The sequence below is a fragment of the Rhodnius prolixus genome, unplaced genomic scaffold, assembly GCF_049639745.1.
Source record: "Rhodnius prolixus isolate KJV_2025 unplaced genomic scaffold, Rpr scaffold_5, whole genome shotgun sequence".
Lineage (NCBI taxonomy): Eukaryota > Metazoa > Arthropoda > Insecta > Hemiptera > Reduviidae > Rhodnius > Rhodnius prolixus.
In genome coordinates this window covers 33,984,916-34,010,870 of record NW_027411624.1, presented here as the reverse complement: position 1 = coordinate 34,010,870, position 25,955 = coordinate 33,984,916, and the positions used below count along the sequence as shown (strand labels likewise).

The 25,955-nt window shown below is 34.1% G+C and overlaps 1 protein-coding gene and 1 non-coding gene across 2 annotated transcripts in view; both read left to right on the top strand.

Moving 5' to 3' along the window:
• LOC141458138 (CCR4-NOT transcription complex subunit 6-like) overlaps positions 1–25,955 on the top strand; it is a 506,547-nt gene that overhangs the window by 202,639 nt on the left and 277,953 nt on the right. The window lies entirely within an intron of this gene.
• Positions 10,437–10,541, top strand: LOC141459043 (U6 spliceosomal RNA). The gene has a single exon (XR_012461372.1). It is a non-coding gene; the product is annotated as a U6 spliceosomal RNA (small nuclear RNA).

Below are 25,955 nucleotides of genomic sequence, written 5' to 3'. Positions count from 1 at the left end.
ACAAAAAAAATAGTTCCACAATGTAATTACCATGAGCAACTAATTAAGTAAAACACGCGCATTTGTTTTTTTAAAATTATTTTTTATAATATTATATTAATTCATAATTGTAATTTATTACGGAACTAAGATCCACTTAGAAATGATGTCAAAGGCAATGGGTTGCAATTTTAGTACTCACTACTTTATATGTCCCAAGTTATTATAACTTTTTATTGCTTAATAAAAGACCAGGTGTGAAAGCTTCGCGTAACCTACAATTTTTATTTTTTTTTTGCGCATCAACAGCTGAGGTTATTAGCGCCCGGAGCTTTTTCCAGTGCACTGCCGGCCTCCGGACAGTGTTCTTTCGTTACAGACAACACTGTCCATCACCGGACAGTGAGCTGTAAGAAGCTCCTAGGAAGAGAAAATCTAAGGGTCAGCTGCTTTTTTTTTTTTTAATTATAAACTAATTCTTGGGAATTCTGTAACAATGTTCATTTCATTTCAGATATAAGTTTTATCAAGGCTTGCGTCTTATTAATTACTCAGAATAAAAACTCATAGTGTGAACACTGAAATCGAAATCTAAACACCAAACATACAAGTATTAATCAACTTCTATTTATTGATAGATGAACATCCGATCAGCGACGCAATAAACTCCCGATACCGGATAAAATCAAGATATCCTGCGATTTTTCGTGTATAAAAAAATAAAAAATCCAAAAACCTCATTTTGTTTGGACTAAGGGGATTTTGAAACCTTTGTTTCCTTTAAAAAGTCACAATTGGAAAATTTGTGGCAATTGCAACACTTCTTAATATTGGGTGAATGTTTAAAAAAATCAATTCTAATTTCATTTATCATTAAATTTTTTCACATCCATTATCATCAATTTAAACCGCAGAAGTGCTGTATAGGGTTCAACAAAACGTACCAATCTCCAAATAATCTAAAATACTTGGATCCATAGTAAACGCTTTTCTTTTCTTTTACATCCCTAACTGGGCCAAAAGTTTAGAAAATAGATTGGTATACCTCGAGATGAACTTCTGGAAGAGTAATTGTGGTTTATCCAAAAGGCAGCGTCTCCCTAAATTTAAGTATTCTCTTTAGAGATAAAGGAGGCATCAAGAGAACTACGTATTACATACATACATAAATGATGTACATACATAAATACTTACATCATTCAAAATTGTCTACGGGGACAATCCCCATACAATTTTTACAATGTGTATAGTCCTGTTATAATAATTAGAAGAATAAAAGTAAATTAAAGAAAAAAACTTAAAATAAAATAACAAATAAAAGGTAAATCTTATTTGTAATGAAAAATAATAGTTTATCCTTTGGTATTATAAACGATGTTAATTAAATTACATAAGCTTGTTGAAATTTTGCCTCCTCCTAGACGAACATAGATAGATTTAGAGCTTAGAAGAGTTTGATTTTAATTATTTTATACATAAATATTTATTATTATTTTCATTCTCAGTAATTATGTTGATGTATGAATTATTAAGGCTCTTAATTTGAGTACATTACTCAATTTGAGTACATTGCACTTATTAATTTTAAGGTAATTTTAGATCGGGAGTGAAAAGGTCTTAGAATGTGGGACATTTGTTTTGCGGTGTAGATTTAAGCAGTGGTGTACGGTAAAATCAATTTTTATATCTCTATTGAAAAAATAATAAGAAAATTAATTTTTTGATGACTCCCTAGAAACTAAGGATTCAAGATTGGCGAGGAATCGGTCAAATAAAAAGCAAACTCATCAAGAAACTGTTCCTGTAACTCAACCAACCCGCAAAGCCACGCCCTGAAGAAGACGATATTATATTTGTCGAAACGTTGGCAAAAAGACGAGTTTGTTTTTTATTTGGACCGATTCCTCTCAAATCTTGAATCCTTAGTTTAACAATTTACGGTCACGAAACCTATACATTCACTCCCTAGAAATATAGTTTATTGAATTGAAATCATTATTTCCGTTAATGGGAGTATGCGGAGTAGTTTTTCTTTTGGAGTTCACTGAAAACAGTCCAAAAAAGGAAGATTGCAGATGGCTCTTTTACTTGAAAAGGTTACCCAAACCTGAACTAGAAAAACTCCTCCTGCTCTCCAGATGATGGCGTTAGTGGTGCCTGTGGTTTCTATTATTATATTTTCTATAATACTTTCGGCTTGATATATTATATTGCAGGAAGCAGATATATTTTAAAGAAAATAAGGGAAAAATGATTTAAAGTGAGATGACATAATTTGGGGAACAATAATTGAAGTTGGAGGTGTTTGGATGGCTGAAGGTACAGAAAAGAAATTTTTAGAAAGGTGGCCGTGAGAACAAGAGCGCGGATTGTGACGCAAGCGCAGTGTTTGCGTTTTCATTCATTTTGTTGTTTCCAACTTTTTCTTGAACTCCATTGTTTTAAATCTATTATCTTCTCTATTTGTTAACGATTTGTGTATATGTGTAAATGTTGGACAGTTTTCTCTACTGTTCTTTTTTTTTTGGTTTCTACTTCTTGTTAATTTCAAGTTGATGGACGACAATTTTCTCCTTAAGCTTTAAACTTTCCCTTCTTAAAACCTGCAGTTGTATTATAATTGTTTTATTTTGACTTAAATTGTTTTCTAGTTAGAAAATGTTTTCTACCATTGTTTACAGAGTTTGTTTCTTATCTTCTGCATTATCTTGATCCAGTATCCAGATGTGTAGTCTCTAAGAAACTCTCATTACTGCAGTGTTTGGCAGGCTCTTAATACAAATTTCCTAATGTAATTTGAGCGTTTTTTTAGCTTTTATTGCTCGTTAGACCATTGCTAACATTTGTAAACAATTATTTCTGATTAAAATTTGGTTAAACGTCCACACTACCTGGTTAATATCCTTCTTCCATACATTATCTGAGTTTGGTTACTCAATTTGGGTATACATTTTAGCTGACTAAGTCTCAGTAAATGATTCATGAACCCACTGCCGTTTTTATTGTATTTTTATAACTCCATTCCTACAGAGTCAATGGCTCTAGTTCTATCTTTGTGGATATAGTTGGTGTTAAGCTAGAATTATCTGTAATCCATTCTTCATTCCCAATAACTAAAGTCCAAGTACACAGTGTGTCTGTGACTGTTATAAAATAAAAAACTGGATTATATTTATTTTGAATTTATAATCATTTTTATTCAAAATATACTCCTTCTGAGTAGAAAAACACAGGTTTTTTTTTCTTCCTAATGAGCCGTGTGGATACCTGAAATAAAGTCTCGAAATTGAATATGTTAGATATGATTGGCTTAACATAGATTATGTCCAAAGTTCAGTTTAAAACTCCTCCCAACTGCGTCATTCCAGTTAAAAACTGTAACGTAAATATCAATTTCTTTCGTTTCTGCTGCATATTTATTTATTTTAGAGATGCATTCGCTAAGGCATTGGGCTAAGGCCTCCTCCTTGTTAGAACATTAGTCTATTAGAGCTCCAAAAATTTGTTTTGCAGACAACTTAATTCTGAAAGTTTCCAATATTTCGAGAAATTGAACTTGAAATTATTTCCATTTATTCAAGTTTTAAATTGATAAATTGCAATAAAATAATTATGAGATCACATTATCGACGTTTTCCTTTTACATATCTAAATGTAAAACAACAAAAACTGAAAAACTGAAACCGCTGGGCAAGTAAAGATAAAAATAAAGCTAATAAAATAAAACACAAAAGAAGAAAAATAATCCTATTTAACATGCAGATGCACGTATTCAGAGCTGGCTAAGCATTCTATATGCAGTTTTTATATAGTTCATAAAATAATGTAGCAAATATATATATACATATATAGTAAGTAATAAAAGGAACTCATAGTTTAACATCTGCCTCAAGTTTATGGCTACTAATACGAGACACATTCAGGGCTTATAAGGCCGTACATAGAAAGTTTCTCTGCTCAGCATTATTTTAACTTTACTTCGAGTACAGCTGTCTTTACAAGAAGACTGGGCGATTGTGTTTCTAAGTTAACAGACAGAAGTACAGACAGTCACAGCTGGGCCGCCATCAATTTGTGCAAACTATATACAAAAGATGTTCTTGGCGAGAACAATGATCCCCTTCCTATAGTAAATTATTTATTATAGGGGTATTTAATTTATATTTATATAAAACTTCATGTCATATGTTGTACTTTTTCTTTAAGTAATATTACTTAGAAAGGGAAGTGGCCTACCTGGAAGAGTAATGTAGCATTACTAATGTAGATATACTGGGGTCGGCCATTAAGCATCACGCTGAAATTCTAAGTGCTTACATTAGCCATGTGTGAACTTAAATTGAAGGTTATTAGGCTGCATTAATTTACTGTTTAAAGTCTAGAGTATTACCATCATTAAAATAAATTATTCTCGTACTTAATAATAATGGTATAAGAATGGAATAATATTATTATTAATAAGAACCGTGTCAGCTTGGACTAGTGTCCTAAGTTCGATCGGACGACCTGAAATGTGACATTAAGAGAAACATGAATCGATAAGTGGCCTGTAATGTCTCCCAGAATTTGTAAATTCGGGAAAAGTGGCTAAGAAAGGGTTCAAGCCAAGTTTGGGCTCAGAACAATAGAAGTTGTCCATGCATCAGGAGTATCTAAAGATGGTAGAACACCATCGCTCGGGAAACTCAATTGCATAAAGGCGTTGCATTTATTCATTGAAGATTCATTCTTAACGACATTACTCTACTCTGTCATTCCCTGTTTAGCCAATTCTTTTACTCTAGTTATTTATGCTCATTCCTAAGTTAATGGTTATAAAACAATTTTTTTTTCTGTAACAACCAATTCATCTAACAATACCCTGAGGAAGACAAATATATTTGCTGAAACGTTGGCCTTAAGACGGAGTTGCTGTTTTCAATTTTGACCGGATCCTCGCTGCTTTAATTCTAAATATTAATAGTTTATCGTTACTAAAAGATAATATTAATTAAGAGGATTTAATGAATTCAGTGTGGCATTTTGAAACAAATGGAGACAAATTACCTTCACTAAGTCTCTCACATATCGTCTAATATTCTGATAATATAATTATGCAAGATAGCAATAGTTAATTGTTAATAATTTGGAGCATCAATGGCATATTTTAAGAACTTGTCTTACAGTTTATTGGGATGAGTGTAACCGTTTTGGGTAAGGGTATTTATTTGGTTAATCGTAATTATTTGAATAGTGACATAGAGCGGAGATGTACGAGAAGACAGCATGCAAACTCGTATTTCAAACTGGAAAATTTGAAGAGAAGATAAATTTAATTAAGTTCGATTACAATAGATTCCTCCAAGTCCTGCGATACCCAAAACTTTGACTGGATATGGTATCCAACCTTTAATAGGTCTTTCCAAAGATCCGTCACATTGCTCCCCACTTTTTTCAAGTTTAGTTTATTTAAATCGTAATTTACTTCACGCTTTTTTAATAGTACATTGTTACAGTCATATTTGTGTTGGATTAAAGTTGTCGTCGTTTCATTGAGTTATAGGTTTTAGTTTTATTAATGTAATAGCTGAGAGTCAATTTGGATATAGTTTGCATGCTTTCTGAAGAAGCGGCGCCATATTTTCTGTAGGTTATTGTTCAATTATTATTTTTAATTCTTCATTAACTTTCATATTTAATGATAATCTTCTCTTTTTTTCAGGTAAGGCGCCATTTTCATGTTAAATTTTACTTAATGAGGTAAGATATAGTATTTATCCAGCTACTAAGTGTATTTCATAGGTTTAATGACAATTAGTTTCTGTAACTGTTGGCTAGTAAGAGATGGCGAATCTCTTGTAAAAAGTAATGTAATGTAATGCCTATTTTGTTAGGACGGAGGCGTCTAGCAAACATACGTTACTGTTAATTTCGCATATTAACCACATTAAATAAAATTCAAGGCCTAGACCAGGGGAGAATCGAACCTACTAAACCAACAATACATCTAAGCTGTGCGGGTCTAGCCTATAACCGCCCGACTACCGTGGCGCCCTAATTTGAATCACTTCTAGGTTCATTGAGTTGTACTAAACTCTTTGAAATGTTGTTAGACAAAAGTTCCATAGAAAAGTAAAACAAAAAATAATTATTGGGCTAACGTATATCGGACATCATAAAAAGCAGAGCTTCTTTTACACTGCACGAGCGCTCCAAACGATTGAAATGGTGAAATTAAAGATTTAATTTTTTTTTTATTAATTTTTTTTATTTTTGTTATAGAAATACCGAGAGCACTTTATCCAATCTTAAACACGTGCCATAGAGATAGATAAAGATGCTGGCAAAATGTTTTGATGTCAAAAAAAAAGTAACAGACTGCAGATATCAAATGTTTAGAAAGGAAAATTCCTTTTTTTTGGAGGGAAAATATCTGACAACTCAATAATACGATTTCTCTATCTCTAATCCAACCCATTTCCTGCCATTATATTGTCGCAATTTCCTATTCTCTAATTTAAGACTATATTTGTCCTTGTAGCCCATAGCCCATTATTTGGACGTATCCTATTCTTGTAATAATTGAATTCTTGGGATAAATATATGTGTTTTTTTTTATTCATTAAAATCTCTCTTAAAATCAACAAAATGCATTAAATAAATTGAAAATAGTAATTAGAACGTATTATTAATGAAATCACTTCATTAATATAATTTATGCTGTGAAGTAAAGGTGAAAAAGCATTACGCCACAGGCATGTCATTTGGCTTTAAGCGTATTATTGGTTTATTAATTTTCGCTTTTAATACTTTTAAACAATTGTTTATTCAAATATTTAGGCTAAGTGAACTTTATCTTCTGATAATCCGTTTATTAAATCGGTTTACCAGAATGCTAATTATTTAATAAACTTTTTTTGGGAGGCAAATTACGTAAACTCTGAACGAGAAAACATTGAAGGGATAATGGGCTGCGTCATGCGAATGATTATTTCGACATTTATCAATGCTACCGACATCTCTCTCTCTCTCTTGGCTCGTTGTACCTTGCGGGAGATTTTATATTTTATTCTGTGTTTAAAGAGGCCTATGGCCAAACCAAACAAAAAGGTTGAATAATTTTGTTTGAATTAACTGGTTCGCGCGGAGATGAATGCTGTAACTTTCCAATCTGAGAGCTGCAATATCGACATTGAATATTGCGTAGAGTCAATTTATTTTGTAATAGTTGTCCGCCTAAATGTAATTGCTACTGGTTTGATCAGAATTTTCATCATGCTCTGAGTTACTTTTGTTGAGTTCATTGGTAAAATCGGAGTATAACATTTGCTCCGAATTCTAAAACAACTATTTTCAATGTTAGGTTTGTTCCAACAGATCCTCCGTCTGGTTTGACCGGACGAAGCACGCTCTATGAGAGGGAAGATAGGTGCTCTAATGGATTCTAAACCCCAAGTAACTTCTAAATTCAAACTAGTTACAGATCCATCATTGTATCGTTACTACTAACAGTCTGGAGATGCGCAATAGTTTCAAAGACTCTACTTGCGAAACTACTTTACAGACTTCTTCGACGAGGCTCCAAATTACCCATTGAACTCAAACGATTAATATACACTACTACCCTCAAACCTATGTGGACTTAGAGCTGTGGAGTTCAGCCAAACCTACAAACATACGGACTGTACAAAACATTTCAATCAAAACTCCTCCGACAGATAGCTGACGCTCCTTTCTACGGTGACTAACCTCACTCTACACAACGACCTCAACATTCCCTTCGTACACCAAAATTCCATACTGCTCTCTCCACTTGCTCCAATCCTCTAGTACAGTCTCTCGCCTCCTCTGACATTCCTGACAATCCTCCTCGCCGACTGAATCGCCAGTGGCCCCGCGACTTCCTTCTAGGCTGAAGAACTAAATCTCTCCTCTCTCCTACTCATATTCTCCTCCTCACATTCTCCTCTCTCCTATAGAGAGTGCTACCGCTGGGTAGCTTCTCTCCTCCGGCTCTCCTCCCGCACCAGTTCATCTCATTCACCTCCTATTCACTTATTGTATATATTTATACAGATTACAAATTACAAAATGAATTTCAAAGAAACTAATCTTTGCGAAATGAGATCATTGTTTTTTGCCCTTAGTTTGTTGTAAAGTCAACCCTAAGATTCTACCAAACTGGTTTAACCATCCACATTGTTACTATACCAATATTCTCGATATCCATGTCAGGGCGCACGCAGGTTTTAAAGGTTATTTCCTCTTTTAAAAATTGTATCCGCCCTAGAATAGCATGTTTATTGTATCTCTGTCAGATTTCGGATTTTCTTCAAATTATCACTGGTGATTTTTATCAGTTTTAGGTCTCGCTTTAAATTTCTGTAGTGTGTCCGAAATCTCTGCACCAAAAAAACTAGTTAACCTCTGATAATGGATGCAAGTTCGAAACCCGGTTAGAGATACAGTAAACATGCGGTGGCTGTGATGAGTAAAAACAAAAATATTATCCAGTACAGCGAATCTAACCACATTTTCAATATTTATTACGTTGAACTCTGGCTTAGAAACGTTAAATCACTGGATTATTTAATAGTGAAATCAATCAAAATAATAATATATATTATTATGTGATCAAGAATTTAGTTTTACTTTGTTAAAATATTGATGAAGCTTTAATTATGAGAATTAGTAATGAGATTAATTTATTGATGATTTTTAGGCGAGAAACTGTTCTGTACCGACATGGATACTGTAGCATTCATTGTACAAAGTTCACAAATTCAGATATTTTGAAAATTTGGGGAACAAAAAGTGTCTAATGCAATTTCGGTTGTCATTATTACTTCAATGTACGAGTAATTGTTTTTGTTTGCCACAAAATAAAATTTTTATTGTCCGCGAACGTAATTAAAATCAGAAATAATGAATAACTAACTATTCATGAAAACAATTAAGCGTGAATACTTGTGCAATTGAATTGTGTAACAATCGTTTGAATGAATCTCAATTTTTGTTTTTTTGGACTCGCTAGCCTCTGGGATTATTGAAAAATATTTCAATGGAGAAGAAAAAGAATTATCGCTAAAGTTATCGCTGGCCAAATCAGCTGCAGATATTTCCAATACTCCATTGTACACACGTTTGATGACAGACGAAGGGTGAAAAGAGGAGGTGATCAATAATTTCTATCTATTCATAATGTCACGTCCTTCGGCTCTTAGCCTTCAATATTTCAATTTTTTTTTTTTTTTACATTCTCTAATTAGATAAGGAAATTATTGCGATCATGAGGAATTTATTAAATTCTGTTTTCTCCGGGAAATGTCGGTTTTGAGTTGCCCTAAGTCTGAAATAATGGTTTTTAGAAAATAAGTGTTTTTACAAAATATCGCAGGACGGTGAAAATTGATATTTTGGTTTTGGTAGCACCCGAGAACCTCCGGACTTTAACTTAGCAATCCAGAGATTAATATTTTCTCACGGTGTTCACAAAGGGGTTTATTTGGAACATTTTTCGAGAAAAAAAAAACAAAATTGATATAAAGCACTTTTTTAGGAGAGGGCATTAGTACAATTTAGGTCTAAAGTGCCATTTTGTTTATTGTTTGGCCCTGAGTCTTTTGTATTTTAAAGGCAGAATAAATGCGTCGCCTAAATTCTGGCATAATATTCGACTGAAGCGCAAAAAATTTTGTAAAATCGGAAGTACAAAATTATTCAATGAATTTCGCCATTTTGCTGAGATTTTTGTTTATTTTATTTTTTAAAAATCTATTATTATTATTTCTAGATTAGATTAGATTATTAGGGTGGGACCTATGCCCCACGATACCGCAGCCAAAAGTGCTTTCCCAATTGGATGTAGTAGATGAAACCTCCTCTACTAAAGAGGTTGAGAACTTTCCCTACTAGTTCTTTTTGCGCTAATATCTCCTTTGTTCTCAAAAATCCAAAGGTTTTACAGCGTAATCACTCGATTGCAACTCAATCGAACAGCAAATGAGAGGCCGTTTCCTCTTCATCCTGACACAATCTGCACAACGGTTTCGAGCTAATAAGCCCCCACCCTGTACAGATGACTATGCTCTATGTGTACTGTGTAATTGTATTGGGGGTTTAACCAGTATATGTTGCCCATGTTCAAGTTGTTAGGCTGTGATATCCGCAGGGACGCCAAGTACCCTGAAGAAGTGGCTAATCCACTTCCCTCCTACGGGAAAATTTGTACATATTTCTAAATTTCGTACATATAAAGTAAAAAAAGTAAAAAAAAAGTAAAGTAATCGTCTATTTTTTCAGGCGGGGCTTAACGTCCAACTGCCAATTAGGTGTCGTGGACGAAGGCGACTAGCAAACATACTTTACTATAAATTTCTTTTATTAACCATTAAATAAAATCCAAGGCCTAAGACCGGGAATCGAACCCAGGACCACAATACATATTAGCTTCGCAGGTCTCGCCTTTAACCGTTTCGGCTTCCGTAGCGCAAGTGGCTACGTGTATTGTAACGATACAGAGAAGATTAGCATGGCCCCTGCGCAAGGATGACACGCAAAATCGTGAAGCTTTCCACATTTTTATTGGAACGATCGTAGATGTCTATTTGCAGATATATTCTACAATTGCAACGCCTAAAAGAGACGTTCAGTTACCGTGAAACCTGAACTCCTTTCGGAGGCAAGTCATTCGCCACCTCATTTCTCCTGAGTCTCGAATGCGCAAATACCCAGACAAAAGAGAGAGACCTTATTTTGGCCACCAATTCTCTTCAGGATTTCTAAATAGTCCCAAATCAGCTTGGATCAGACTACTGAGTACTGAATAGCTTGCAAGGCCGCCTGGCTTTCCGATGGTATTTCGGTATAATGATAGATTGATACTTAAAAATGGTAAATAGGATTGAGTATAGGGTACTGATTACTTAAAATGGCTGAATTAAAATCTCGAGAATTGTAATGAGAGCAAGACATATAAGTATTTCGCAGCAGCCATCTTTCTTGTTTATGCTGACACTATCAAGATACCTCCTTCGAAATTAATTTCAAAATTTTGGCCAATTTATATTAGGAGTTGACATACACACCAGCAAATTTCTAAAATGTTAACTGGACGCAGATAAATGGTCTCCTTCAGTTTTGTTTTGCAGATAATATCTCTTCTTTTTTTCTTTTTCTGTAATTTGGATTTCGGAATTATTATTTATTTTTATTTTTTTGTGATAAATTTATTTTTGTAGCATTCTAGTAAACACTTATCTCTTTAGGTAGAATGTATTTAATATATAAATTCAAGTAAGCTACAATCTGCCGCTTTAGCTCTACTGGACTGCTCGATTAATCGCCTGCCAACTTTAGGCGACCCTTAAAATAGTTAGAAATTACTTGGGATCTAGCTCGTAAATCTTCCAGCCAAAGCACATAAAAAAAATATAAGTACTACACTTTTAGAAGATATTAAATATTTATGTGGCGACTATTAATTTTTTATTTTGTCAAATATAATTTATCATATCAATAAAAGTTGTATTGAGAAATCAGTATTGAACCTACAAATAGTTACTGCACTTCTAATTCTTGTTAGTAAAAGTGCGCAGTTATTCACTTTAAACGTTGCAGAATTAGAGAGAAATCTTATTCCCATTGTATCGCGCAACAAAACCAATAAATTTTAAATAAAGGAAAAAGAGATCTGTTTTCCCGTTACTTTAATGCGATTTTCCCTAATTTTTGTGGAGAAGCGATAGACCTATTTTAGCGTATAATTTAAAAATGATCCATTTTTATATTTTGAATGCTTTGTAATTGGATGCAATTTTTATTTTTGGCAATGAGGTAATAATATGGAAATGTTTCTACTGTTTGCCTACTTAGGCGAGTCGTGGTGTGTGGATTTTTAAAACTCTCTCCTCATTGCTTTTTTATTCTTTCCAATATCTGTCCAGTTGTGCACACTAATAAGTTATTTGATTCTTAGTCTTTGAAATTGATCTTTTTTTTTTACGATTACAATTCACTAGGCTATAATTCATGCGTATGCTTGCTTTTTCATGTAGACCTACGAGGTGTGGCTATTAAATTATGAGGTGAAGAACTATGCATGCTCCAAATCCTAACGACAGACAGCTGTGCAGCATAAAGCCTTCTCTTTCGATTGCAGCGTCTCACGTGTTTTTGTAGAGAAATCTGTCTGACCAGAACCGTCGTTTGTGTAAGAGGTGTTAGTTTCGTTTTGCCGAAAACATGATACTACACATTGTAGTAGAGCAACGAATTGTCGTGAAATTTCACATCAAAACTTGATAAAACCGCTACTGAAACTTATCTTTTATTAAAAGAAGTTTATGGCGATGAATGTTAATCACGTGCGCGAGTTTTTGAGTGGTTCAAGCGTTTCCAAGATGGCCAAGAAAACGTCGGAGATGATGCATTAGGCCCTTCCACGTCCAAAACGGATGAAAATATCGATTATAACTAATCAACATTAGTACCGTGAGGTGCTGGCTCAACTCCGTGAAAGAGTAAAGAAAAAAACGGCCCGATTTATGGAAGAACAAGTCACGGGGTTCCCCATCAAGACAAAGCGCCGGCTCACGCTGCATTGTCTGTCACAAGACCGTTTCTAGCCAAGTACAACATCCAAGTGGTAGGCCATCCGCCTTATTCGCCTGTCCTGGGGCCCCATGTGACTTTTATCTGTTCCCCAAAGTCAAATCTGCATTAAAAGTAACAGGATTTCAGTCCGTTGAAGCTGTAAAAGAAAAAGCTGCACGCGTCATGCAGGAGCTGACAGAAAAAGACTTCCAGCACTGTTTCGGAACAATGGTAAATTCGCACGGAGCGTTTTAGGGTTAGGGGTGGGGTGTATATTGAAGGTGATAATAACTAAATATTTATAAATTTAAAATAAAATGTTTTATAGCAATAGTCTCGTTATTTAATAGCCACAACTCGTACACGTTCAATTAGCGCAAAAGAAATACAATAGCCGAGTTAGAGGTCTTGATAACATGTTAGTTGATAGCTTCCAGTCTCTGTAAAGTATTTATTTCTTGATGGTAGTGAGCCTTGAAGGAAAGTAGTTCAAAAAGATGAAGAAGGAGGGTCTCTTGGATTAGGATGCCGCAGTTTAGTCTTAAATTCAAATTGTGTTAATGCAAACGGAGTATTAAAACGAGTTTTTTCATTTTTTTATTTTTTGTTTATTGTTCTTGAAATATCTCTTTTTCTCTTTAAATACCCTCAGACGATCTTGAAGGCATGCTGGACACGAACATGATTTTTTTTAAATCAATTTACCAATTTAATAGCTAATTACTCGTAAGCCAATCATTATCCAGTTCAACACTATTCGTGCAATAATTTTACCTCTGTTATTTTGAATAGATTCGTTAACTCCTCGTGCCTTGTTTCTGTATGACAATCCAACTCATACCGTTAGACATGCGTACCATTTAGTAAATATGCATCACCTGACAAAATAAGTGTCCCATAAGAGGCTACCATTTCCGGCTAGATTTTTAAGAATATAATGAGCGAAATAGTTGGGGTAAAATCTTTTTTTTGAACCCTTTTATTCACTAACCCGTTATTATTATAACCTTCTTAAAAAGAAGAAGGTAATATTATCAAGAAAAAAAAAACACATTTGCTTTCACAAAAAATTATTTTTCTCTTGGTAGTTGTAAATATTAAAGATTACGAGACTTAAGAACAATAAGACTCTTTATGTACTAACCAAGAAAACTGGCTCGAGAAATGTTAAAAATGTGACGAAGAATTTAGCCTGAGGCTGGAAAAAGTCTTGAAGTCTTCTTTTGTTTTGGTTTAAACAGAACTTAATGAGGGAGACGCAGAGTTTTCAGCAGCCTACCGCTTTCCAGATCAAATGAAAAACTCTTCTTCCCCGCTATCCTTAAAGCACCACCTTTAAGAACTTTTGTTTTTAATTATCTGAACAAAGGGGAGCTACAGGGTTGGGCAGCTTATACGTCTACAGTTTACGAATTCATCCCTACCAAGGCACTAAGTGAGTGCTAGATCACTGAAATTCTAATTAATAAACTTAAAATACAAACACTGTCAAGCAAGGTAGGCGGCTTTATTGAAGTTTTAATTATAAACCACTAATTATCAACAATTATTTGAAAGGAACTAATTTTCGGTTCATTGCCTGGAAATACCTCACAATTAATTAAGCCTTCTTGTTGAAGTTGTTCGTATTTTGCTGAGTACACTTCGATGAATTTTTGATTAATTTTGGTGCTTTCCTAAAATTTAATTCCTCTGTAGTAAATTAGTGTGATTTGGAATTCAAAATATTCATTTTATTTTTTTAAAAAAAGTCCTAATTTAGAGGGGGGATTCATTACGTTTGTAGTTTTAAAGGATCACAAAATTGGGAAAGATTTAACTGAGAAGAGAGATTTGCGATAAAGCGTTGAGAGCTAATATTTGCTACTGTATGTTTAGAAAGAGATTTGGACCGATTTTGAAACTGTTTCAACATTTAATGTCATCTTCAGTGCTCAGCCTCCGGGCACTGTTCTCCCGTTAAAGACAACTCTATCCTGTGAGATGTAATAAGCTTTTAGGTAAGAGGAAATCTAAGAACAGATTGCTGTCGTTTTGCTGGCGTTTAAATAAATTTTTGGTTCATTGCCTTAAAAAAACACAATTAATTAAGCCTTATTGTTGAAGTCGTTTTGTATTTTGTATTAAGTACACCTCGATATATTTTGCTCTTAGTTAAGAGCGTCTTTACACTAATTGCTCAGGAGCTTGAAAGACTTTTGAAGGGACTTCTACGTCGTAAAGTAAAGTAAAGTAAAGTAATTGCCTATTTTTTCAGGCGGGCTTAACGTCCAACTACCAATTAGGTGTCATGGGCGGAGGCGACTAGCAAACATACTTTACTGTAAATTTCTATTATTAACCATTAAATAAAATCTAAGGCCTAAGAACGGGAATCGAACCCAGTACCAGAATACATATTGGCTTTACAGGTCGCTCGGCTAGCGTGGCGCCTACGTCTTAAATCTGCCCTTATTTTTAATAGTTTTCTTGTCAGGCTTTTTATTTCTTCAGACTGTAATATGGCCACCAACTTCTCGCTCAGAATTGTCTCTTACTTTTAAAAATTGAAATAAAATTTAGAGAGTTCCAATCCCAAATTACGCACAAATCAATTAACATACATACCCTCATACAATTTGACAGACTGGGATACTGAATCACAGACTGAGTTTGGCTACATCGGCCCTGCAGGATTTGAGTTCCTTCCTACAACTTTCCTAAAAGCCTTTAGACGATAATCTTAGCTGAGTTTCCCCTATTTTTAGATAGCAGAAGCCTTTATTCCTGCCATTTACTATTAAAAGACGGCATAAACCTTTTTGTACAGAACCGCTTACAGCCTGAGAACTAGTTGAATTGAATGCACGCTGAGACTTCCAGGTTGAATCACATGGTTAAGGAGCATATATTTTCAATGAACTCATTAAATCAAGTCAACTCATTCGTTTTTAATTATTAATTTATTGTATTTTTTTAAAAACGTGTTCTGGTAATTTGATATCCATGTATGATTCATTATTATGTATGACTCATTTGATACTTCTACAAAATATAATTTATTGCAATATCTGATATTTCCGTTTGTCATGCCGTTAGCTGTTTGTTTCTCTACTAAAAATTCAGCCAGTTCTTTGATGATATTTCATTACGCTTGGGTATATAATATATAAGTTACCACTTCTGATTTTATTTTTTAGTTTTTAGGAATTTAGTATCTCCACGGAGTTTTCTTTTTATCTTCGTACATAAATGTTCCCGGAAAATGCTTCTTAATGGAGTGATTTAGTGTTAAGTTTTTCTCTGAATTGTCATTTAAGTGTTATGTACGGTCCTCTCACCCGTGCAGTAAGAATTCATTATCTATGTAAGGGAATTTTCAAATTTGGAGAACATCAATTTAGTAAAGTTTAAATTCGCTTAAATTCTAAGTTTCATGTAATTTAAATTATGTAAACAAAAGTTGTGTGCATAATCGCGTCACGTTTTGTTTTAGGTTTAATAATAAATTTGAAATTAATTTCATGAAGTAATTAACCAATTTTACTAAAACTCGTAAATTGTGGGTAACGAAATACTTCAATTTAGGAAATTACCTTCCAGCAATACTTTGTCTCTCACAATAAAAATGGATCATTGCTATCATTCATTTGTTAATAATTTAATACTTTGAGTTTTGCTTGATAAAGTTAGCACTTAATCCAATATATATCCACCCAGCTAACTTTTTGTTCTCTCGTTTGACGTATATACGTTAAAATATTGATAGACGGAAGTTATATACCTAAATAATAAATTATTCTCTGTATTGTTAAGCAAAGTTTATTGGAAAATTTTTAGGCCTACATAGAGAACATTGTGCCTGATTTCAGTTTTTTTTTCTATTTACAAGCTTTTTACATTAGTAATGAAGCTTTTGTTTACCTCACATCAATAAATGAAATGCGACGCCATTAGTCATCTTGAAATCAGAAAATTATGGTAGAATTTTGTAATTAAAATTGATTGCCTTTATATTTGTTACTATGGAAACAATAATGTTTTCAGAATCGTTAAAATCAGCGTCTTGTGCATTTCCACAGTATTTGTTTTAGCGAATAGATTGGTGTCCACTGCAAATTTAGGTTGTTGATCCCAAAACAGTCGTTCAACTATACCCAGTTCTCAAAGTCTTGTAACTTTTAAAATGTTAACCTATCTTAGGTTTGAATATAAAACCATACGACTCGATAGCTTCGAAAATCTTTCAGCAGGCTTGTAAACAATCTTAAAAAGAGGCTCAAAACTCCTTTCTTTCTAAATCACCGTTTACACACTAAAGTCCATCAAAACTTTGTCTTCACACGCTAATCCTCGTACTAAGCAAATTTTTTTTTTTTGACCACCTCAAAAGCCGCTTGGGGCACTCTTTTGGTCTCGTTACCAGCTACAAGAAGTTCTTCATTAGATGATCGTCATTTCGCTTCTCAAGTAGTTGTATGTGTTCTAGTCATCATTACCTGTTTTACTTCAATGGAGTTGTAAATGTTCAAGAAAACTTAGGTAAAAACTTAATAGAGACTAAGTGTAACTACTTGATTATTACAACTGGTACATTTTATTGTTAGGCAAAATGTTAATAGTAATTATTTGTTGGTTTCATTGGCTAAGCCCTAGTTAAAGAAGTTCGTTTATTACATTTCTTTTAAATACAACAATTTGCATGACATGAAATGAATTACTGGTTTAATTGAACTGAAGAGCATTTTGGAGAAAGTAAAAACAGTTACTTTACCACCTGGTGGTTACTTAAATAGAGGAATCCATTAGGGTAATCAAAATACTGAATATTTAAGAAATTATGCAAATAATGTAATCTAAGAGGTTTATAAATAGAGCAAAAGTACATTGTATGCAATAAATCTTCATTTTAATTTTTTAAACAAAGTGTACAGTTCTATGATGGATTTAATATAATAAGTAAATAATTTTTGGACCAAAGGGATTTTTATAACATCTTGACGATGACACTTAGCAAACAATTTTATAAATTTATGGGAACCCACACACTAGACTTAAAAGACAAGCAATGACAAATCGTGCAAAACTGCTTTACAGACTACTTGGACGACGTTCCAAATTACTCATTGAACTCAAACGATTAATATACAGTACTATCCTCAAACCTATGTGGACTTACGGACTAGAGCTGTGGGGTTCAGCCAAACCTACAAACATACGGACTGTACACGACATTTCAGTCAAAACTCCTTCGACAGATAGCTGACGCTCCTTTCTACGGTGACTAACCTCACTCTTCAACAACGACCTCAACATTCCCTTCATAGACCAACTCGCCAAGACTAAATACCAAAAATTCCATACTGCTCTCTCGACTAGCTCTAATCCTCTTGTACTGTCTCTCGCTTCCTCTGACATCCCTAATACACCTCGCCGACTGAATCGCCAGTGGCCCCGCGACTTCCTTGTAGTCTGAAGGCCTAAACGCCATTATTCTCCTATCTCTCCTCTCTCCTAACATTCTCCTCTCTCCTATAGAGTGCTACCGCTGGGTAGCTTCTCTCCTCCCGCACCAGTTCATCGCTCTCTCCTGTATACTGTATACAGATTATAAATCACAAAATAAATTAAAAAAAAAAATTATTGGGAATTTCTTTAAATAAAATTGAAGCTTACTAATTATTAAAATAATTGTTAGTGTATATTAAACTAAAGTTTAATGAGTATGAGTTTCAGCTCCTGTCTCTTAATTTTGAAATTGAGCGTTAAGCCCCGCCTGAAAAACAAAATCCAAAAAATAGGGAGGGGATTAGCTCAGTTGTAAGCTGGCTGGATTCCAACTAGTGCTGCACGAGACCGAGACAAGGCGAGACTTTATGCAGTCTCGATCTCGGTCTCGGTCTCGGTCGCTCAAGTCTCGGTCTCGTCGAGATATCTCGGTCTTGGTCTTTTGAATTTTTGTTTAAGTATTAAAAGCGGTTTGCTATTAATAATCTTTTCAAAAAATGTTATTATTTTCTAATAATTATTTTAATTTATTTATTGGTAATGAAAATGTGTGTAAAAGAAGACAACTACTTACACTTGAATGCATCATATATTACTATTACTGTTATATATCTTTATATAATTTCAAAAAGATGTTGAAAACGCTCCAAATGAAAGACCCAAATAACATATCTACTTGCTATAACAAGTCGATTCGTGAAATAAAAAATACACCTCCCAACAAACTTCCCGTTCCATTAGTTATGGCTGTTGGTGAAGATAAAGAATATGATGATTCACCTTTTGACGACGACGACGACTGCATCAATATTTTTGCACCATTTGCTCAAAAATCAGCAAATATCACCGAAGCATGGAAGACAGAAATAATTAATTACACCAAATTAGACCAAGCACCAGTTGACGTTGACATTTTAGAATGGTGGAAAACACTTGAGAATTCCTTCAAAAATTTTTCTAGAATGGCAAAAGATATTTTTAGTATCTGTGCAACTTCAGTGCCATCGAAAAGATTATTTTCGCAAGCTGCGATGATAATGACCAATTGAAGATCTTCTCTAACTTCTGACTCAGTAAAAGCTCTTTTATGTATCAATGCTTGGGCAAAGTGTTTCTTAAAAACGAAAATTTGTGGCAATATTTTTTAGGTGCATAGATAGTCTTTTTTTTCAAATTCACTAATTCCAAAACTCTAAAATATAATTCAAATATAATATCTAAGTTCAAAGTATTAGATTATTAATAGTGAAATTTATGAAATGGAATGAATGAATGATATGAATAGTGAAATTTAGTGAATTTATGTAAAAATTATGTAATTCGAAGGGGGCCGCCATGGTAGCCGAGCGGTGCGAGACCTGCGAAGCTAATGTGTATTGTGGTACTGGGTTCGATTCCCGGTCTTAGGCCTTGGATTTTATTTAATGGTTAATATGAGAAATTTACAGTAAAGTATGTTTGCTAGTCGCCTCCGTCCGCGACACCTAACTGGTAGTTGGATGTAAAGCCCCGCCTGAAAAATAGGTGATTACTTTACTTTGCTTACTTTACTTATGTAATTCGAAGTCAAATAGATGTAGTAATATTGAACATATATAATAAAATTGTATCTTTTAATAATTAATTCAATACCCGTAATGATTATTTATTAATAAAGAACACAATTTTATAATTTTGTAGCTAAAAATTAATATTTGAAAAACCGAGACCGAGCGCGAGATTTGTCTCGTTTCTCGTGTAGCACTAATTCCAACGCGGTGATCCTGGGTGATCCAGATGTTGGCCTTTAGGTGCTTCTTACAGCTCATTATCCGGTGATGAGGACAGTGTTGCCTCTAAATAGAGAACACTTTCCGGAGGCAAAAGTAGTGCCCTGAAAAAAAAGCTCCGGGCGCCAATTATCTCATATGATTGCGCGCCTAAAAAATATATATATGTATAGACAAACAACTAAAGCAATTAGCTATGCGCTAATAATATTCTATTAACACATATAGGCCGTTTTAGCGTTTAGTTAAATAAAGAAAATAGTTACCTTAATAAACACAAACACTTCTACTATATAAATATGGACTTGAGGTTGATCCCGCTATTTGTACTAATAAGATGGGAATAACTCGGTGACAGTGTGTCCTGGTTTAGTTCAACCAATGTTTGTAATTAGGAAACTCTGTGGACTGTAAACATTAACCACAAACTAAAGTAAATATATTCTATTGTGGTTATTGTTTACCTCGGAACTTTCATTAACTTCAGCATATTTGGTGCTTTCCATGATTTAAGACATTCTTAACTATGGATTCGAACAGGATCTGATGGCATTGTTTTTTATACTTTCTCTAATATTGTAAGAAGAAAACTAATATCGTGTCCTGATCATTTCAAAGTTTTGTTTGAAAAGTTGAATGTAAGAGTAAGTCGTCTAGGCACTAAGTAATGGAAAGATTTAAAAGCAACCTCTTCGCGTCTAAAGACTCAAATCCTTTGATATTAAAGGTAAAAGAATTAATCACTACTTATATGAACAGAGGGAAATTTTTCCAGGTAGTCTATTCAAGATATCATCTCTCTTAGAGTCGTTGGTTGGCTATTCCTTAGGTATAAATCATGGGTAAGAATGAGATACTATCTACAATGTTGACGTTCAACGAGAGGTAACGAGAGATTGACCCTACAGTTGGGTAGCTTCACATATACAATGATGAGCTCAATTTTTTCAAACTCAAAATAACGATGGCGTCTTTTCTCTCCGAAATTTGGAAATATCAGAACCAATGAGAAAGTTGGTTTTCAACGGTGACTGTGGGCAATTATATTACCTTGGAACAGCTGAAGCCTGCTCTGGTGTCTGGAGATACAGACACACATCATATTCGTAGATTGCTTGCGATGATTTATGCTCTTTCTCTTTCATCTCTTAAGGTCCAGCAATGTAGCGCTGTTTTATCAAGATCAGTGCAACTGAACGGATCTTATCCTACCACTGAAACCCTAGCCTAAGGGCAATCAAATTCCAAGAGACTCGTTGAAAGAAGAGACATGATTCGACCTGTTGGTAAAACAATGGTCTTTCATGTTGCAAACTGTCGGTTGGTTTCCTTCAACGGTGTGACTGTTTTAGGCTTACCAAAACTACGTGTCGCATCATCTAATGATTGGAGTAGCAGATAGTCCAGCTTGTTGGATGTGGAGTTCGAAAGTTAGCGTGACTTGCCGATGTACGTCGGGCAGCCAGAAGAGTTGAAATCATTATAATTTTATTTAAAAAAAAAAAAAATTATTGGGTTGCTGTTTGCCTCTAAATGATGCTAAATCAATAAATGGTCATTTTCTAAAATTGTTTATGCACTTGACAATTTTGTTTAGACAGGTTCTTACTTTTTAAACTGTTTTTCATTCTTCAAGCATCATTTCAAGAAGTTAGGATCTGTTATTAGGAATGGATGTGAAGAAACCGCTATTAAAATATGAGGATCTCCTAGATTTAGTACTTTTTAAAGTGTTCAGATGTGAAGAAAATTTCTGTCTTGTAGTTTGTCTTCCAAGTTAGGGTTTTTAAAGATAGATTAACATTTTAACATATTTTGGATGTTTATTTTATTTTTAGGCAAATTCTTCTTGAGTCTTTGAAAGCGTGATTTCTTTTTATTACCATCACTACGAGGGTCGTTTGAAAAGTCCGTGCAAAAATAAAAACTACTTAATTTTTTGGGGTAAACCTTATTTATTTTCCAACATAGTCTCCTTTTAGGCTTATACACTTCGTCCAACGCTACTCTAGTTTGTTGATCCCCTCCGAATAATAGGATTTGTCCAAGTCTGAAAAATAGCCATTCGTTTCTGCAATCACCTCCTCGTTTGAATAAAATCTTTTTCCCGCCAGCCATTTCTTCATATTGGGGAACAAATAGTAGTCCGAGGGAGCCAAGTCTGGAGAATAGGGGGGATGTGAAACGAGTTGGAACCCTATTTCCATTAATTTTGCGACCACAACTGCTGAGGTGTGAGCTGGTGCGTTGTCGTGATGGAAAAGGACTTTTTTGTGGGCCAATCGTGGGCGTTTTTCTTGCAGCTCGGTTTTCAAACGGTCCAATAACGATGAATAATATGCACCTGTAATAGTTTTACCCTTTTCCAGATAGTCGATGAGGATTATTCCTTGCGAATCCCAAAAGACAGTCGCCATAATCTTTCCGGCCGAAGGAACGGTCTTCGCCTTTTTTGGCGCAGATTCCCCCTTGGTAACCCATTGTTTAGATTGTTCTTTGGTCTCAGGAGTGTAGTGATGTATCCATGTTTCACCAACAGTGACGAAACAACGCTTAAAGTCCTGCAGATTCTTCTGGAACAGCTGCAAACCGTCCTTGCAACACTTCACACGATTTCGTTTTTGGTCATGCGTGAGCAATTGCGGCACCCATCTTGCGGATAGCTTTGTCATGTCCAAATGTTGATGCAAAATATTATGTACCCATTCATTCGAGATGCCCACAGCACTAGCAATCTCACGCACCTTCACTCTTCTGTCATTCATCACCATATCATGGATCTTATCAATGATTTCTGGAGTAGTAACCTCAACAGGACGTCCAGAACGTTCAGCGTCACTTGTACCCATATGGCCACTCCGAAAATTTTGAAACCACTTATAAACTGTTCTAATCGGTGCAGAGTCACCATAATGTTTATCAAGCTTCTCTTTAGTCTCCTCAGGCGTTTTGCCTTTCATAAAGTAGTGTTTAATCAACACAGGAAATTCTTTTTCGTCCATTTTGTGAAAATCACTCGACTTCCTCGATTCAAACGAATGCCAAACACAAAGAAATAGACCGATCTGGCTGAAACTTGGTGTGTGTTCTTCCAAGAGATGCACTACTAACTAAACATAACCTCGATACGCGCCAGTAGTGGTATCTCTCTGACTTTGCACGGACTTTTCAAACGACCCTCGTATTTCACTATTTAGAGCAGATCATCTACATTTCTAAAGGCCCAAAAAATTACTTGTCCCACTTCTTTATTTCATTCTTAGAAGTGTTAACGTGGAAACTAACATCTTGCAAAAATACCATTTCATCCAAATTGGCCAGTTTAGGCTGGCCAGTTTGATTTAGAGAAACCGCCGTACAATTTAGATTGGTAATCGGACAAAACGTTATCCAATAACGGGAGAAATCTACTTCTCCAGTGAGTAAGCGCAATCCGCTAGATGCAAATTAGATAGTACCGTCATCTTATAAAAGTAATGATAAAATAAAACAGAAAAAAAAATGCTTATATCTGTCAGAGATGATAATATCTGCGCGAGTAGAAAGTTGTAAATCATGATTGGCCCCAGAATGTTACCGCTATAGTGGTGATTGGTTAAGGGGGGGGGGGAAATGAGTAATTACAATAAATATGTCGATAATTTTTGGGAATTTATATTCATTTTAATGAGATTTAGTGGGCAAATACCAGAAGTTCATTTGTCTAAATCAATTTATTACAAGATTTAGACAATATGAAATATAAGATGTTTTCAAATTTAACTGTGGCTTATTTAAATTCGAGCTTAAAACACTTTTTTTTATTACTTTACAAAAAAAGAAAGAAAAAATAATAATTATACTCACTTTAACGCCAAAATATTTTAATAATACCCTATAATTAATATCAAAAAAGAAATTCGACACTTTAACGAGTGAAATTATATGTTGAATCCCGCACTGCCTGTGAAAGTATATCTTAAGCCATTCATTAAGTAATTCCGTTGGAAAAAAGCCATTTAAGTAGTTATTGTACAAAAAAAAAATAACTGTGTAATTTTCTCTTTTTCCTAAAAATAATCTTTATTCCAAAATTATATCCCTCTTAGGCCATTTTCTTTGAGAGAAATTGTATCCATATGTACAATAACAGGAAGGAAGGTAATTCCATTGAAGCCGTATAAGTAAGGCTGAAGCCTTCTTGATCCGTCCCATGTAGTCTCTGTGTACTTCTGTCCAAGGTATTATTGGATCCTTTCATTAAATTTGCCAAAATTAAATCTCTCCATATACGTATCACAGATCTATTCACCTAGAGATTTGGCATGTTCGTTTATTCCCTTTTCAATAAATATATTCTATTTTATTTCTTATATTTAGATATAAATTCCTGTTAATAAGTATTACATTGTAATCATGTACCGAAATAGAATTACTTAACACTAAACCTTGCATAACTATTCCTACCATGACCGGTCAAATGACCGCACTTTAAAATCACTTAAATTTCTTATTTTAGAATGAAGATAATAATTATTTAACAATGAAAAAGCATAGTTTCTTTTGTTTAAAAATAAATCTCGTAGATTTTACTCTTTTTTGCAACATTTTTTATAATTACAGGCTTCTCAATTGCACATTTCTCGCATACGTATTTTTTACATTTTAGACAGCATTTTTTAGTCTTATTGCCTTTGCAGTATCTTATTTGGCTATTTTCCGACCATTTGTTCGTGTACTAGTATTTGTCATGCTTTTGCAATGGTAACACATATTTTGCCTTAAAATTTCACTTCCGGTAGTTTTTGATACAAAATCCATGCATTTATCCCGGGGCTAAGTCTAGGATATTGAAAACTATTTGTTGAGGCCATCTCCGAAATTTTCTACGGTTATATTTCTTCCACGAGCTGTATTCATTTCTGCTAATTTCAGAGCGACAAACTCCCCAAGCGGAACTGAAGGTTTCTCTGCTTTCACGTTTTTCCAAAAATGAAAAGCCTTTTATTGCATCGACCGCTAGCCAAGATTTGATACCAAATTTATCCAGTTTATTTGGCATGTACTGAGTAAATCTGCATCTTGACTTTGTTGGGAACAAATGTCCTTGGAAGAGATATATGCTCTTGGTTAGAACAGTTTTGACTGTTCTCTACTAATTTGTTCCATTTAGAAATCAAAGCAAATGTATCGGTTTGTAAGCGATTATTTCTTTGATCCACTCGAATAAACCTCGAAAATTTCGGTCTATACATTTCTGCTCACCGTGTTTGAGAAGAATGCTCGTCCCTTTTTTTGTTCCAGTGAAAAGGGCAATATCGTACATTTTTCGCCTCATATGCACCACATGCAAACAATAATCCGATAAATGCATTATCAAATTGAGTTTTTGAGAGAATTCTGTTACAAAAATAAATAAATAAATAAAATAAAATATTAAATAATAAGTAAATAAAATGAAAATATTCAGCCGGTCAAATGACCGGTCGCGGTAGTTAAGAGGGACTACAAATTTTTCTGAAAAATCAAATATTAGGAAAAAAAAGTGAATATTATAAAAACAATTGTATACACATTTTAGGAAAAGTCGTGAAGTTTAATGGCGGTCTGATGACGCTGTAATTAGAAAATTTAAATCAAATTTAAAAAACAGTCAATTGACCGGTCGTGGTAGGTTTAGTGTTAATGCTGATCGAATCCACTTATTTTAGATTTTTTTTTTAATTTCAGCTTTTGAAAGATGATACAAATGCTTTAACTCAGACTTTTGTTATGGAATAAAAGGAAATAAGAGCTTTTGAGGCCTCCACAACTCAAAAAAAAGTGGTTAATTTGAACGTGAATGGCTATTGGCCAGTTTAATTTGAAAATAGAAATAAACAATAAACAAATTTTTGAATAACTTATTAATAACTCATAATTTGAATGTGACTTACAATAAATGTTCTATCAAATACTGTACTACGGTAGCGTGGTTTGAAACTTCGATTAAACATTTAAAACATTTCTGGCAAAATCTACCGATCTATTCCAACATACTGGAGGGTTGATTATTGGAAGATAGACGGACTTTGCCGTTAAGACTAATTGAAAAGTAGACTTAAAGTTGGTGAAGGTAGAATGGTTCCTGTTTTATCAGACTTCTTGAAATGAGTTAGTTATGTGTTC